The sequence below is a fragment of the Littorina saxatilis genome, linkage group LG9 (assembly GCF_037325665.1).
Source record: "Littorina saxatilis isolate snail1 linkage group LG9, US_GU_Lsax_2.0, whole genome shotgun sequence".
In the NCBI taxonomy this organism is placed as follows: domain Eukaryota; kingdom Metazoa; phylum Mollusca; class Gastropoda; order Littorinimorpha; family Littorinidae; genus Littorina; species Littorina saxatilis.
Genome location: NC_090253.1, coordinates 60,644,017 through 60,662,784, shown reverse-complemented (window position 1 = coordinate 60,662,784; position 18,768 = coordinate 60,644,017).

The following is an 18,768-nucleotide window of genomic DNA, read 5'->3' as shown; positions in this document are numbered from 1 at the left end:
AAAAGTAATTTTGACCATTTGCTCCCGAAATGCAACGTCGATTTGCCAAAACAAAAAGTTCTGGCTCAATATGCGGGAACATGCTGGTAGTGTCATATTTTTTTTAAATGGGTGTGGAAGAACTGCTCATAATTAACATAGTACTCCGGCCCTGTTCTTTTTTTCGTCACACCCAAAACCGTTATTTGTTTTGGGCGACGCAGCATTATTTGCCATTTATGGGCCATTGTTTTTTGTGTGTGTTGACATTCGTCTTTTGTTATGCGTGGTTTTAAAAACCAAGACTTTTCTCGAGACAATGCTGTGTATTACGTTAAAGCAGCTGACGTCACTGGTGATGATGACGCATTGTCAATCAAATCCGCCCTCCATGGTGTTTCTGCAGACGTGCGCTTATTTGCAGGCAACGTCTGCAGACTACCAGTGGGCAGTTTTCAATGTTTTGCATTCAAAGAATTTCCAAAGCACCTTCTTCGATTGCAGTACGTGTCCGATCTCCTCCGGCTTGTGGAGGTATATTTACTGTAACTTAGTCTTATTGGCATTTTGCTGGCAATGGCAGAAATGTGGCATTTTGCCGGGCCAGTTGTGCCTCACCGCCCGAGGCTACGGCAGACGTTGGGATGACGTCAGTAGATGTTTGTGTCTCTGTCTGTTGTGGAATTGGTAGGTCACTGCCCGAGGCTATGACAGACGTTGGGATGATTTATTTCAGCAGGTAAAGGGCCAATAACGGATAATATATGGGAAAATGCTGGGTTTTATATGGACCGGCAAAATGCTGGCAAAAGGCTGGCAAAAGGCTGGCAAAAGTTTGGGTTTTTGATGGCAAGCCATCAATAAGCCAGCAAATAAATGATGGCTAACGTGCACACTGGGGTAGACGACGAACTTTTTTTTTTTTTAAGCCTCTTTTCCAAGGTGTGCCTTTGGTCTATATGTCTTGGTGAAAACATGCAGTGCGTTCAGTTTCTGTGAGCTCGACAGATTGACTAAAATGTTGTAATTTTGCCTTACGCGACTTGTTTTGGTATACGATTGCATCGACGTTTCGTGTCTTCATACTCATTGCAATAAATTCGTTTCATATTAGTGTGTTTAATTGCATAGGGTGCATGCAGACCAACACAGTGTGTGAGTGCTTACATTAAAGTGATGGTCACATCTGCGTTACGCTTACGGCTTATGCGTCGCCTTATGAATGTTTTGATAACGCGGGATTTTGCCGAGTGGCCACACAAGCTTATGAAATGTTCATGACGTGGTTCAACTTGGTTCCGCACGACGTACGGAATTTCTTAGATTAGACAGCTGTTAGAAAGTTTCTTTTTACTTATTCTTGAAGAAACATTCAAATTATGTGGTCCAGAGTGCTTCTTGACTTCTTCATAAACCAATAACATCGTGACATTGCGAGGAAGATAACTGAATCGGGGTCCTGATTTGGCCTATTATGGTCCGCTGGACCCGAAAAGCAACAGCTAACTAACTAACTAACATAACTGAATCGAAGTCCGCCATCTTGTTTAAAGACTCCCGCCTCGTGCCGCGAGCGGTCGGCGTCACCGCTTGGCTTCTCATGATTGGTCAACTTGCTCCACACTAGGAAAAGATCATAAGGAATACAGCGAGTTCTAAGCTTATGATTTTATCGTGAGCCCACGCGCAAGGCGCTGCATAATAGATTCATAACGCAAGTGTGGCCACCTGCATAGCGCAGGTCGGACCGGGCCTTTAGGAAAACACCAGCTCTTTGTGCACGTGACATGGTACATAGTGCGCAATTTGGACAACAATCAATGGGATTAGATAACAAATATCCGAATCAATCTTGACTTACTTGAATCAACCAAGAAATGTTGTGGTGTTTACGCTTTGTGTCATTGTCCAATGAATTATTATTTACGCGTTTTATGGAGAAGTTTACGAAGACCATATTAATATGTAACCGAGTGCCGAAACACTACGATCACCTCGGGAGGCGAAGTGCAATCAAACAGGATTGAAAATGTTAGGGCTAATTTCTTAGCCCTATAAAAACTGTTATGCAAACCCGAAGGTTTCCATGAACATACAGACAATCGGAAACCACCAGACCCCATCACAAACAGATTTCTACAATCCACTGGTGTTGACTTTAAAGGCCAACAACTCGGGTGCAGAGTCTGCTGTGAAAGGAGCGGTAGCCTCCCCTGTCACAATCGCCCCCGTTTGAAATGAACTTCGTCCCGAAGTTCCGAACCGGGGGACCACTGTCCATCCCAAGTTCGCAGAATGGGAACAGCACGAAAATGTTCAGTGGTCATATTATGCCATTACCTGAACATATCATGCCGAGTCCCATCCCTGCTCGCAAGCGCCAGATGTAACCGAGTGCCGAAACACTACGATCACCTCGGGAGGCGAAGTGCAATCAAACAGGATTAAAACTGTTAGGGCCAATTTCCATGAACATACAGACAATCGGAAACCACCAGACCCCATCACAAACAGATTTCTACAATCCACTGGTGTTGACTTTAAAGGCCAACAACTCGGGTGCAGAGTCTGCTGTGAAAGGAGCGGTAGCCTCCCCTGTCACAAATAAATCAGCTAGAAAAAAACAACTCAAGATTACCTTGCGCTGTTCTTGAAGCCGTAGCTGGTGTCGGAATGTCGTATGGATTTACATCTGAGGCCACCGAAGATGTTTGAATGACGTCTGTCGACGTTTGGGTGTCTGTCAGTTGTGGTATTGGTAGGTCACTGCCCGAAGCTATGACAGACGTTGGGATGACGTCAGTAGATGTTTGGGTCTCTGTTAGTTGTGGAATAGGCAGGTCACTGCCCGAGGCTATCTCAGACGTTGGGATGACGTCAGTAGATGTTTGGGTCTCTGTCAGTTGTGGAAAAGGTAGGTCACTGCCCGAGGCTATCACAGACGTTGGGATGACGTCAGTTGATGTTTGGGTCTCTGTCAGTTGTGGAATAGGTAGGTCACTGCCCGAGGCTATCACAGACGTTGGAATGAAGTATGTACAAAACATAGAAATACGTTAAGCAAAAGCATTATTGATATAAATATAAGATGTTGGCTGGGGAAACAGTAAGTTATTCAGCCATACTTTAAACATAGTGTGTGCGTTAAGGAAGTGTTTCCATTGGAGGTCAGTCATCTTTAAGTCCGTACTATATTGACTGCAGTTGATCCTCTAATTCCAATAGCATGATACATGAACCATCCTCCCCTTTACGTCTGTCGTTAGCAAAGAACGAACTTGACGGTTAAAGCAATAACTAACATGATTATGGCTTACATCTTCGAGTATACTGAAAATCATGATAAAATGCAACATTTAAAAAAAAATTAAACTCAACTACACACAAAAATATAATATTGAAGTTCTGTTACTTACTCTACGTCCAAATAAACTTATATCATATATTACAGAACATAGCAAACAATTGTTTTTCATAATCACAACAACATCAAAACAGAAGAAATCAAAACACTGTTGAATCTCTTATTAAAACTATTTTAGCACTGTTTGAATATAGCCTTTAACTTTCACAGCAGAATGCAGTCTGTGAACCGGTAAGAATTCAGTTCTACCGCTCAACGTCAAAGACCTTGAATGGGTCGTCAAGTAGTCATTGATACATAGAGGGTAGGTTTAACCAAGTACTATTTTCCTTTTGCTTAAGTTCTATAGTGCGCGTTAAAAACAAAGTTCAATAGAGCCAGAACTGCAAACAGTCGCGTAAAATTCCAAGAGTTTTTACAATTATTATGATTATAATTACTTCTTTTGAATGACTTTTAACACAGCAACACGGTATCTTTCATCTGTAACTAACATATACATCAAAACACATGTTGTTTTTATTCGTCTTCAATTGAATTGTGTCATTGGCCAAATAAAATTCCCCAAAAATGTGACGACATGAGAGAGAAACAATTTTATGAGCTGCAGTCAAATTCTAATAATATTTGTTTGTGTGTCGTCTTCTCCTGATTGTTTTTTTGTGTTGATTTGTTTTTAGATCGTCGTTTTTTTCCTACCAACTCATGCCATGTGGTTTGCATAGTTTAAAAAAAAAGAAAAACAGAGATAAAGAGAACAAACGAACGTACGAACTTAATGTTATAAGGATAAAGGTTTTAAGGAACAATGCCTTTTCCAACATTGTTAGTGTCAGTGGTCATATTATGCCATTACCTGAACATATCATGCCGAGTCCCATCCCTGCTCGCAAGCGCCAGATGTAACCGAGTGCCAAAACACTACGATCACCTCGGGAGGCGAAGTGTAATCAAACAGGATTGAAAATGTTAGGGCTTCCATGAACATACAGACAATCGGAAACCACCAGACCCCATCACAAACAGATTTCTACGATCCACTGGTGTTGACTTTAAAGGCCAACAACTCGGGTGCAGAGTCTGCTGTGAAAGGAGCGGTAGCCTCCCCTGTCACAAATAAATCAGCTAGAAAAAAACAACTCAAGATTACCTTGCGCTGTTCTTGAAGCCGTAGCTGATGTCAGAATGTTGTATGGATTTACATCTGAGGCCACCGAAGATGTTTGAATGACGTCTGTCGACGTTTGGGTGTCTGTCAGTTGTGGTATTGGTAGGTCACTGCCCGAAGCTATGACAGACGTTGGGATGACGTCAGTAGATGTTTGGGTCTCTGTTAGTTGTGGAATAGGCAGGTCACTGCCCGAGGCTATCTCAGACGTTGGGATGACGTCAGTAGATGTTTGGGTCTCTGTCAGTTGTGGAAAAGGTAGGTCACTGCCCGAGGCTATCACAGACGTTGGGATGACGTCAGTTGATGTTTGGGTCTCTGTCAGTTGTGGAATAGGTAGGTCACTGCCCGAGGCTATCACAGACGTTGGAATGAAGTATGTACAAAACATAGAAATACGTTAAGCAAAAGCATTATTGATATAAACATAAGATGTTGGCGGGGGAAACAGTAAGTTATTCAGCCATACTTTAAACATAGTGTGTGCGTTAAGGAAGTGTTTCCATTGGAGGTCAGTCATCTTTAAGTCCGTACTATACTGACTGCAGTTGATCCTCTAATTCCAATAGCATGATACATGAACCATCCTCCCCTTTACGTCTGTCGTTAGCAAAGAACGAACTTGACGGTTAAAGCAATAACTAACATGATTATGGCTCACATCTTCGAGTATACTGAAAATCATGATAAAATGCAACATTTAAAAAAAATTAAACTCAACTACACACAAAAATATAATATTGAAGTTCTGTTACTTACTCTACGTCCAAATAAACTTATATCATATATTACAGAACATAGCAAACAATTGTTTTTCATAATCACAACAACATCAAAACAGAAGAAATCAAAACACTGTTGAATCTCTTATTAAAACTATTTTAGCACTGTTTGAATATAGCCTTTAACTTTCACAGCAGAATGCAGTCTGTGAACCGGTAAGAATTCAGTTCTACCGCTCAACGTCAAAGACCTTGAATGGGTCGTCAAGTAGTCATTGATACATAGAGGGTAGGTTTAACCAAGTACTATTTTCCTTTTGCTTAAGTTCTATAGTGCGCGTTAAAAACAAAGTTCAATAGAGCCAGAACTGCAAACAGTCGCGTAAAATTCCAAGAGTTTTTACAATTATTATGATTATAATTACTTCTTTTGAATGACTTTTAACACAGCAACACGGTATCTTTCATCTGTAACTAACATATACATCAAAACACATGTTGTTTTTATTCGTCTTCAATTGAATTGTGTCATTGGCCAAATAAAATTCCCCAAAAATGTGACGACATGAGAGAGAAACAATTTTATGAGCTGCAGTCAAATTCTAATAATATTTGTTTGTGTGTCGTCTTCTCCTGATTGTTTTTTTGTGTTGATTTGTTTTTAGATCGTCGTTTTTTTCCTACCAACTCATGCCATGTGGTTTGCATAGTTTAAAAAAAAAGAAAAACAGAGATAAAGAGAACAAACGAACGTACGAACTTAATGTTATAAGGATAAAGGTTTTAAGGAACAATGCCTTTTCCAACATTGTTAGTGTCAGACATGACATTTATGGATAATATATATGAACATGCATGTATAATGAGTACTTAATTAATGATGAAATGATGCTGCATTTATTTGTTTAATTTTTATCCTGATTGTTTTTATCTTAAATTAAATATACCGAGCAACAAAAGAAACGCGAATTATTTTTCGATATTTTGATTTTAAAAAACGCAACCCCCCGCGGGTTAAGGGGAGTCTCATATTGGTTGGGACGAGAAAGAATTTACCCGATGCTACCCAGCATGTTGTAAGAGGCGACTAACGGTTCTGTTTCTCCTTTTACCCTTGTTAAGTGTTTCTTGTATAGAATATAGTCAATGTTTGTAAAGATTTTAGTCAAGCAGTATGTAAGAAATGTTAAGTCCTTTGTACTGGAAACTTGCATTCTCCCAGTAAGGTCATATATTGTACTACGTTGCAAGCCCCTGGAGTAATTTTTTGATTAGTGCTTTTGTGAACAAGAAACAATTAACAAGTGGCTCTATCCCATCTCCCCCCTTTCCCCTATCCCATCTCCCCCCTTTCCCCGTCGCGATATAACCTTGAATGGTTGAAAACGACGTTAAACACCAAATAAAGAAAGAAAGAAAGTAAAAAACGCAGTTAATCTGAGTGACAATTTTCTGGACATAGATGCCCTATGCAGTCATGTGTAAGAAAGCTGTTGTGTGAATATTTTCCCATTGCTGCTGTCTCAACGCACGGGACAAGCAGTTTCCACGTGAAACACATGATGCGCGCTTACAGCACGTGCAAGCGGAGTAGGGGAAACCTCATGTGTGAGATGTGTTCACTGATGCATTAGTAATAAAAAGAGACCATGGCACGCTCACTGCCAGTCTAACTTTTGACAGAGTCAAGATGCCAAGATTGACACCAGAACAACGCGAGAGGGCAGTGGGTCGATTATCGGCTGGTGATGACCCAGAAGCGGCAGCAGTCGCTTTCAATGAGCATCTGTCAACAGTATATCGCTTTCAGCAACGTTTTGTCAACACTGGAAGAACTGCTGATACACAACGAAGTGGAAGACCTCGCGTTACCACACTGAGACAAGATCGCCAGATCCTGCGTCATCATTTGAGAAACCGATTCCATACAGCCAATGAAACAGCCAGGAACACCGTCGGTAACCACCAGAGACCTATCAGTGGCCAGACAATACGCCGAAGACTTGCTGAGCGAGACCTCCAAAACTGCCGTCCAGCTAGAGGACCAGTCCTCACTCAAAGACATCGCATGGCGCGCCAGCAGTGGGCCCAGGATCACATCAACTGGAACTGGAGACAATGGCGAAACATTCTGTTCACCGATGAGAGCCGTTACTGCATTAGTCATGTTGATGGGCGTGTCAGAGTGTGGCGAAGAAGAGGTGAACGCTATGCTGGTGACTGCGTCATGGAACACAATGCCCAGGGTGAACCAAACGTCATGATCTGGGGTGGAATCGGCCTCAACCAATCTTTGGGACCTGTGTTTTTCAACAATCTTGGTCCTGGTCGGGGAAACGGCATCACAGCACAGCGTTATATTGACCAGATCCCACAGCCTCATGTTGTGCCCTTTTTCCAGGCGCGCAGAAACTGTGTTCTGCAGCAAGACAACGCTCGCCCGCACACAGCCAGGCTCACCCAGGCCTTCCTGCAGCACAATAACATCGACATCATGGCCTGGCTCGCCCTCAGCCCATATTTGAATCCTATTGAACATTTCTGGGACCAACTTCAAAGAAAGGTCAACCAGTTACGCCCAGGACCAAGAACTGCCGCAGAACTGCGTCAGGCCCTTATCCACGCCTGGTGCAACATCCCGAGAGACACCATCAACCGACTTATTCACTCCATGAGGCGCCGCTGCCAGGCCGTCATCAACGTCCATGGGGGTCACACACCGTACTGATCATCTGCAGAGGCGCCCTTTGCCCGTGGCAGCAAAAGACTATGCCATAGCCAAGAACAGTGTGCGAGGAACATACCACCGTGATTTTGATTTGTTCCGATGTTACGTTTATGAGAAATGACATTTTAAAATTGTGATTGAACGTTTTTCTGGAGAAAATTCGCGTTTCTTTTGTTGCTCGGTATATAATGATTATCTTAATTTGTATTATCATTATAATTATTTAAGCGTGTATTATTATTATTATTGTAATGGGGATTTGGTATTGTTGTAGAAATCAGCTCTCCACAAAATAATGTCGTGGAAAAATCTATGCAAAGCATAATAAAATTATTATATGAACACAAAATATAACTGAAATCTATATGAACACCCATAACAAACATAAAAACATTAAAAAAAAATCAGATTAAACTAAAAAATTTAACCTATAGTAACTTTGAAACTAATTATCTACTCAAAATAAAGGCTGATGTTAATGGTTACATAAAATTTGTTCTCAGCATTTTTTCATTGTATTTTATTTTGCTGTGGAAGAAAATCTATAGATGAAAGTTTAATTCCAGGGGAGACAGTTACCTTGACTGCAAAGAGCAATTTATTGAAGTTATTTCCCTTGTCTGTCAGACATACTTCAATCTCTAACTTCCTGTTGGCTAGAAGTCTGTCAATCCACATGTATCGGCGTTTTTTTGCTTTTTCTTCTTATTGACTTAATAATAATAATAATAATAAGAACATTTATATAGCGCTAAATCAAAAACTTTCGTTAAAAAGGCTTGCTCTAAGCGCTTGACATCTAAACTAAAACGTCATTCACACTCTTTACAATGATGTACAAGAACTTCATGTCACACTCTTTCATTCAGTATAGCACCATTCACACAGTTATTATTCTGTACAAAACAATAAGCTAGTCTAACATTTAAAATGTTCATAAAATGAAAACAAGAGAAAACCAGACTGATTAAAACAACTGCTTAGTGCTAACAAAACATGAATCTTAATAATAACGTAATACATATTTAACTATTAAGACCATAAAAAACCTATATGCTAAAATAACTTCGAACTTTTAAAAACTTCTTATAAAATACACAACACATCTAGATAAACACCAGAATGATAAAACAAAAGGCAACTCGTTAAAACTATTAAATGCATCAATGTCTAAAACACGAAAGACTCAAATATAAAATACACAATTCTCTAAAATTGTTTATTAAAACTGAAACCGACCTGCTCAAAGTAAACCATACCCACCCCCTCCCTACCCACCCCCAACCCTCCTCCTACACCAAATACTAATTATTTCTACTCTTAACTTCCCAACTACACGTTATCCATAAACTATGCACAGGAACATGTGTGTCAGCATTATGTGGCACCGACATGACTTGTGCATATCTAGCCTACAGCTAAGGGTTAAAAAATTGTATTTTTGACTTGCTTATTGGATGCAAGTTAATCTTATCCTTCTCTCTGAAATGAAGAATGACTTCTTTCAAGAATAGGTAAGTTGATCAACTGAAGGAAAGATTTGGGAATTTGACATTTTGTTAGCGCGCGGCCTTCGGCTTCGAGTTTGCTGGCAGAGAGAGTTTCTCACACTTTCGATTTTCTTTTCGCCTAGAAGAACACTGTTCTATTTATTCATGTTTGTTTTGTCTGAAAGATGAATGAATGAACTAACTTTTCCAAAAACATAAAGTTGATTGATGCAGTGGTTTGTTTTTAAGTTGTGGAAGAGTGAAAATGCCATCCGAATCCCGATTCGCGGGTCGCATAAATGTATACGGCACCATAAAAACTGAATTTTTGTTTATCATGTTATGTCTCATTGTCTGTTTCTTGGTGAACTTTGGTTGGTTCCTAATCTGGTCGAGTCATTGTGGCAGCAGTTGTCAGTAGCTTTAGTAGTAATAGGCTCTTCATATATCTGGGTTTTTTATTTGTATCTTTTTATTTTTCCACAGATGTTCAACGTTCAGTTCCGCATACTGACACAGTGGAATATTCTGTGTCTGAGTCTCGGAAAAGAGAAAAATTACCCTTGTTCCCGAGGCATGTATAGACCAGAGAGGCAGGCAGAGGCTGTGTCAGTGTGTGCGGTGATAAAGTTGAAAAACAAATATTTTTTTGAAAGAGAAATAAAAAAAATACATCACAGAGAAAATAAATGTACTAGATTTGTGAAAATGAGATGCTTATATTTAATAATTAATATTCCAATTTTGATGTTTGCGTGTTTCTGTTAGGTTTGGGAATCAATGTGATCCTATTTAACTTCCAAGTATTTATTTTTCAGAAAGCTATAAGTATCATGGTGCTCACTGCTTATTTGAACTGAAGGGGAAGAAGCTCCCATGGGGTCGCCTTCACGCGGCGGGAGTGTTTCCACAGAGCTACCCCACCCCTTCACTTCTCTTCTTTTGTCTTATTTCTGCCTTATCAGTCCTTTCACCTATATTTCCTTCCAAGAAAACTCGCCCTACTATTCCCTGCAGTTTTCCAATTCTTTTCTTGTTGTCTTATTATGACTGGATTCATCACCTTTATTTCCCTTACCAAAAGTCTTCTTTTCCACATCCTTATTTCTCTGCCCCCCGCATGTCGTAAGAGGCGACTAACGGATTCGGTTTCTCCTTTTACCCTTGTTGAGTGGTTCTTGTATAGAATATAGTCAATGTTTGTAAAGATTTTAGTCAAGCAGTATGTAAGAAATGTTTAGTCCTTTGTACTGGAAACTTCCATTCTCCCAGTAAGGTCATATATTGTACTACGTTGCAAGCCCCTGGAGCAATTTTTTGATTAGTGCTTTTGTGAACAAGAAACACTTAACAAGTGGCTCTATCCCATCTCCCCCCTTTCCCCTATCCCATCTCCCCCCTTTCCCTCGTCGCGATATAACCTTCGTGGTTGAAAACGACGTTAAACACCAAAAAAATAAAGAAAGGGGAAGAAAGCTGAGATGGACAGTGACGAACCGGATGAGGGACTCGTTCCTACCGATGGCTGTACGACTCTACAACCAGTCCCTGTGAATGTGACAGTATGCTAGATAGACTTGAGTGCTGTAAAATTTGACTGTGAGGACTATGGGTGATGTGAACTGTGATGTGAGGACTATGGGTGATGTGAACTGTGACTGCGGAAGGGCAATGAGTGCTGTGAACTGTGACTTGGAGGACTATGGGTGATGTGTAGTAGGTGTGAGCGATAGTAGAGTACGTAGAGGACGTGTGATTGGCGGGAGGGGGGGGGTAAGAGTGAAATGTTGACGTCTGTTTACCTTGTATGATGGGGGGGGGGGGGGGGGTTATGATGTAATGTAATGTATGATCATGTACTATGTGTTGATTGCGTATGTATGGGGGTTATGATGTAATGTATATGTATGATGATGTATTCTGTGTCGATTGTGAATGTATGGTGGGGTGGGGGGGTATGATGTAATTTAATGTACGATGATATATTTGGTGTTTGATAGTGTATGATTGTTTGTTAGTTGTAGATTATAGTACGATGTTTGATGTTGTAATGTTTGTGCGTGTGTTATAATGCAATATGTTATGATGTAATGTGTGATGATGTATTCGGTGTTTGATAGTGGATGTATGCTTGTGCGGGTGTCATATGTAGCCGTACGAGGGTTCCAGTGTGTGAGTTGTGCATGGCCGGGCGCTAGAGTGCTGCATGAATGAGTAAGTGCATGTGGAGTTGTATGGCTGGGTGAATTGTGGGTTGCGTACGTCCGAGGGGCACATGTAGCCTGTGTGTCTGAAGTAGTGGGTATGTGTGCGTAAGGGTGTGTTGATATTGAACTTCAGTTGTTGCTTTGTAAATGTCTATGTATCAGTGTATTATGTCTTGCCACACACATGCCAAATTTCCTTGTATTGATGAGGACAATAAAATTTCTTGTATTTCTTGTATCTTGTATCTTGACCTTAACACCGCCACCGATGCCAGTAACACTGGGCGAAAAGTCACGTTTTGGCACTATAACGTGGCATATAACATGAAACATGAAGTTAATCAACTGAATTTTGTGGCATTATACCTGTGCGATTCACATCAAGTTAGAAAAACTGCCGTAACGCAATAAAATCCCTGAGATTTTAGCGGGTTGCAAAACACAGTAAAACATCGAGTTTGGGTGTCTGCGTTTTGGACGTTTTCGCTACATTAACGCACGGCGATTCACGTCGTGTTAAACGCGTTTCAGCAGTGCGCAAAACACCACGAAACCTATGGAGTTTCGATAAGTTTTTCTGGTTTCTAAAACTTGATGTTAGAGTGTTGTTTTGATGGATTATTCTGCGTTTTCATCAGCCTGGTGCCGAACCTGCAGAATCAGACGAGTATCGGCTCCCTCTCTCTCTCTCTAGTTTCTCTCTCAGCACGGTCACACACACACACACACACTGCACATACATCATACACACACACACACACCGTCACACACATTCACACTGTCACTGCACACGGCACACACACATGCACACACATGCACACACACACACACACACACTGTGACTGACACTGACTGACCGTCACACACACACACACACACACACGGTCACACACTGACTGACCGTCACACACACACACACGGGCACACAGTGACACACACACACCCCTTGAACTGACACACACACACGCACACACATACACACACTGATCATCAGTTTATAAATGTGAAAAAAAGTGCAGTGCACAAACATTTTTGGGGGTATCTCTTATTTTCTCTATAATTATGAGCCTTGTCACAGTACAGTGTACAGGAGAGACTGCATTGCCCGTGCGTTGAGCAGAGAAAGTAGGTCATTCTAACCTGACTATTTAGCGCGGTCAGATTTTAGTTTTCTTCTATATTCCTTTGCACTTTTGCTGGGGTACTGGCCGAGTTAATCGTTTTCCCATGTGTGTGGGACCTGTAAGGAATTCGAAGCGGCGAAGGACCACATATAGGCATTTGTTCTACTTCCCCCCCCCCCCCCCCTCCCCGAAACATCCGTCCGAGATTGTGGCTACTGACTGGACTTGCAACTTTCTCAACTTGTACAGTACGAACTGCAGTGACTCGAATTTGAGTTTTGGGATTTCTCTTGCTCTACCTTTTCTGATAATGTTTTACTTAGCTCGTGTTTAGATGCAATACATACTGTCTCTTTACATTTAGTCAAATTTTGACTAAATGTTTTAACATAGAGGGGGAATCGAGACGAGTGTCGTGGTGTGTGTGTGTGTGTGTGTGTGTGTGTGTGCGTGCGTGTGCATGTGTGTGTGTGTAGAGCGATTCAGACCAAACTACTGAACCGATCTTTATGAAATTTTACATGAAAGTTCCTGGGTATGATATCCCCGGAAATTTTTTAAATTTTTTTCGATAAATACCTTTGATGACGTCATATCCGGCTTTTTGTAAAAGTTGAGGCGGCACTGTCACACCCTCATTTTTCAATCAAATTAATTGAAATTTTAGTCAAGCAATCTTCGACAAAGGCCGGACCTCGGTATTGCATTTCAGCTTGGTGGCTTAAAAATTAATTAATGACTTTGGTCATTAAAAATCTAAAAATTGTAGAAAAAAATGTATAAAACGATCCAAATGTACGTTCATTTTATTCTTCATCTGACATCATTTTCTGATTCCAAAAACATATAAATAAAAATATAATTTTTTTTATCAAAATTAAATTTTCGAAATCAATTTAAAAACACTTTCATCTTATTCCTTGTCGGTTCCTGATTCCAAAAAAATATAGATATGATATGTTTGGATTAAAAACACGCTCAGAAAGTTAAAACGAAGAGAGGTACAGAAAAGCGTGCCATCCTTCTCAGCGCAACTACTACCCCGCTCTTCTTGTCAATTCCACTGCCTTTGCCACGAGCGGTGGACTGATGAAAAATTGCATTGCGTTCAGTTTCATTCTGTGAGTTCGACAGCTTGACTAAATGTTGTATTTTCGCCTTACGCGACTTCTTTTGTTTTAGGATCGATTTTGATAATGATTGCGAAAGGAGAATAGCCGGTGTTAGTTTTACAGTCGGTTTTATGAAGTTTGAGTAAAGAAGTGCGTGGTTTTTACCCTCCCTTTCGTTTCCCTTCCCCTTCTTTAGTTTGCTATTATTGTGCCTAAGAGCCGAAATGGCTGCACTCTAACTCATCTTTGATCTCCCAAAAGACTCCATAAACAAACTAGTGTATCAAGAGGCTGGCTGGCTGCCCCTCGATGAAGAAAGAAGACTAAAGTCGGCCCAGTACGTATCAAGAGCAAGTACTTTTGACAATGCTGTGAACGAAGAGCTCACTGCTGAGTTCGACACAATAACCTCGGCCTCTTACCAAAACCTAAAAAGAAAAACACCCAAAATACACGAAGCAACGATCCCACTAGCAGACTATATGTTCAACCGATATTTCAAGAAAGTGGGGGTAAACCCAGGTAGGATGGCCCACATTCCCATTCACCCCTTCCCATTTTGGTTCATGGAATCCCCCATTATCATCCCTGATCATGATCTGGGTGTAACAAAAAAAAGATAACCATGTACTTGTCTCATCAATAGTAAAAGAAATAATCTCAAACAATAACAAAGATCACCTACAAATATTTACTGACGGCTCCAAAAAAAATGATGACCAAGCTGACTGTGCTTTTGTCATTCCTGACCTCAAAATAAGTTTAAAAAATTAAACTCAACAAGGATGTGTCCATTTTCACTGCAGAAATGCTGGCTACGTTATCTTCAGAGCATGCCACTATATCAATGACCCCCCTCGACCTCCAACAAGAGTCGTGATTCTCTCCGACTCAAAACCAGCATAACTGCTCTTCAAAATGGTTCCAGAAACCGGGAAGAGCTTCAGACGGAAATATTGTTCCTCTGTCACCAGATCATTGCCTCTTGAACAGAACTGACCCTTAGGCTACGTACTTCCCCTCACACACATGGATCAGAGGCAAGGATATGGCTGACAGAGAAGCAAAAGAGGCTGTTACAGATCAAGCAGCATTTCATGACATAAAATTAACAAAGACGTCCCGAGCAAAACACAAAATGGCCAAAGTTGCCTGGCGTCACTGGGACTGGGAAACAGAATTGAAAATAGAAGGCAATGCCCATGGTTGGCTTATTCTGCCCCGACAAACAAAACAAAACAGGCCTACACTCCCCACCTCCCTCCTTAAAATACTTCTCAGAATTCGCACGGATGGCCATGGATGCGCTCACAAGTGCTTTCCCCGTCTCTGTGAATGTGGACAGTTTATATCTTTGTTACACCTCTTTGACCGCTGCCAATCACTCCAGCAAGATTTCTGCAACCTACACACCCTTGTCAACGAACATAACCTGAAACCCCATGAGTTTTTTTTAGATAAACATTGCACGCTTCAATGGAAGCTGGCATACACCCTGTGTCTCTCAATAGTAGAAGGCTGAAATAGGATATCTGTTTTAAAAAACCCTGATCTCCGTTCCTCACACCGAGCTTTTTCTTCTTCATTGTATTATTTTTCCAGTTATCTATTTACTTACCTATTCCGCCAAAAATATAACAATATCCCACATAAAAAAAATTAAAAAAAATAAGCCTACAAAACCGCTCCAGTCCAACCATATTCCGCGTACACAATCTTCACTTCCATCCCCATTTTGAAATATCGCAACAGACTTCCAGATATAATTATAACACGATCATATATGTGTTCTCTGGTTGCATGTTTGTTCAGTGTCTTGTCCCCACATAAAGCATATTAACTCTACCTGTCCTAAAGCAAGTTGCAGTTCTAAGAGGACGTTAAAACTAGTTATCATCATCAACACACACACACACACACACACACACATATGAAAGAACCCATGTATATTTTTATGATTGTTGTTTTGGTCTGAATACAATTTGGAATCTTACTACACTCTTGTTAATTGATTTTACATTTTGTTGTCAGAAGTATTTTGTTCGTCGGTTCGTGTCTGGTGCGTGTGGTTTGAATGCCGTCCTGTCAAATGTCTTTTAAAAACACATTCACGGTAACATCTTCGACGCAGACACAGACAGTTAGGAAGGGCTCCTAATATGGACCACTTTTTGTTTCATGCTGATAACTTGCTTGTTTTCTTGCGAAGAAGTTTTATTTTGTGTTTGGTAGTCCTTTTCTCTTAGGTTAACCGTTAGGCCTAATTAGAGTGAAATAGCTTTGATAAACATTCCACAAAAATTAAATACAGACAAAATCACAAATGGTCCATAATAGGAGCCTGGGCGCCTAATATGGATCAGTGAAGCGGCCTTCACAAATCACTGTAAAAAGCCCCCTATACTTCAAAATAACATGATACAACTTAGTGTACAAGTCAGTCTAATTCAAATATGCTTTAGATTGATCTGTTTCGGGTTGATGAGAGCATTATTTGAAGCACACCAGGAAACTAAAGAAGCTTATCAAAAACAGAGTGAAAATAAGTGAAATTATCAACTTCCACGAAAAGAAGACTTTTTTTTTTTAAATCTCGAGGACTAGTTATAGGTTATTTCCAGCAAGCTTCTTAATGAATTATTGAAAATAGCTTTTAGCTTTTTTTTCTCGATTTGTTGAAGGTGGTCCATATTAGGGGACTCGCACATACTTTGAGATCTTGCTAATATTTTTTGTTTGCACGGTAAAAACTCGGGGTCAACCCTGCTAAAATGTAACAAATGCGGTCTTAGCTGTCATATATATAGCAATTTTTGTGTGATAAAAGCTTTGGCTGTGGACAGAAACGAGTCCGTTTTCGGCGGCAAAGCCGTTTAGAGTGAACGCTGCCAAACTGAGTGAAAACAAGTCGCGTAAGGCGAAAATACAATATTTAGTCAAGTAGCTGTCGAACTCACAGAATGAAACTGAACGCAATGCCATTTTACTCGTAGCATCGTCAGTCCACCGCTCATGGCAAAGGCAGTGAAATTGACAAGAAGAGCGGGGTAGTAGTTGCGCTAAGAAGGATAGCACGCTTTTCTGTACCTCTCTTTGTTTTAACTTTCTGAGCGTGTTTTTAATCCAAACATATCATATCTATATGTTTTTGGAATCAGGAACCGACAAGGAATAAGATGAAAGTGTTTTTAAATTGATTTGGACAATTTAATTTTGATAATAATTTTTATATATTTAATTTTCAGAGCTTGTTTTTAATCCGAATATAACATATTTATATGTTTTTGGAATCAGCAAATGATGGAGAATAAGATAAACGTAAATTTGGAGCGTTTTATAAATTTTTATTTTTTTTTACAATTTTCCGATTTTTAATGACCAAAGTCATTAATTAATTTTTAAGCCACCAAGCTGAAATGCAATACCGAACCCCGGGCTTCGTCGAAGATTACTTGACCAAAATTTCAACCAATTTGGTTGAAAAATGAGGGCGTGACAGTGCCGCCTCAACTTTCACGAAAAGCCGGATATGACGTCATCAAAGACATTTATCAAAAAAACGAAAAAAACGTTCGGGGATTTCATACCCAGGAACTCTCATGTCAAATTTCATAAAGATCGGTCCAGTAGTTTAGTCTGAATCGCTCTACACACACACACAGACACACACACACACACACACACACACACACACACACACACACACACATACACCACGACCCTCGTCTCGATTCCCCCCTCTACGTTAAAATATTTAGTCAAAACTTGACTAAATATAAAAAGAGAAAAAGCCTAACGGTTTTGAGATTTGTGTTTCTGCAATACAGCGAACAAAACTTTTTTGAGCGCTCAAGCGCCGTTAGTTTTTCAGAACAGGAGGTGGTCCATATTAGGAGCCGGTCCATATTAGGAGCTACGTGAAGCTACCACCGCTCGGCTTTACACACACACACACACACACTTTTAATTAGTTGCTTTTGGCACACGGCCTCATCATCTGAACTTGAAACAAGTCGCGTAAGGCGAAAATACAATATTTAGTCAAGTAGCTGTCGAACTCACAGAATGAAACTGAACGCAATGCCATTTTTCAGCAAGACCGTATACTCGTAGCATCGTCAGTCCACCGCTCATGGCAAAGGCAGTGAAATTGACAAGAAGAGCGGGGTAGCAGTTGCGCTAAGAAGGATAGCACGCTTTTCTGTACCTCTATTTGTTTTAACTTTCTGAGCGTGTTTTTAATCCACACATATCATATCTATATGTTTTTGGAATCAGGAACCGACAAGGAATAAGATGAAAGTGTTTTTAAATTGATTTGGACAATTTAATTTTGATAATAATTTTTATATATTTAATTTTCAGAGCTTGTTTTTAATCCGAATATAACATATTTATATGTTTTTGGAATCAGCAAATGATGGAGAATAAGATAAACGTAAATTAGGATCGTTTCATAAATTTTTATTTTTTTTTACAATTTTCAGATTTTTAATGACCAAAGTCATTAATTAATTTTTAAGCCACCAAGCTGAAATGCATTACCGAAGTCCGGGCTTCGTCGAAGATTACTTGACCAAAATTTCAACCAATTTGGTTGAAAAATGAGGGCGTGACAGTGCCGCCTCAACTTTCACGAAAAGCCGGATATGACGTCATCAAAGACATTTATAAAAAAAATGAAAAAAACGTATGGGTATTTCATACCCAGGAACTCTCATGTCAAATTTCATAAAGATCGGTCCAGTAGTTTAGTCTGAATCGCTCTACACACACACAGAGACACACACACGCACACACGCACATACACCACGACCCTCGTTTCGATTCCCCCTCGATGTTAAAATATTTAGTCAAAACTTGACTAAATATAA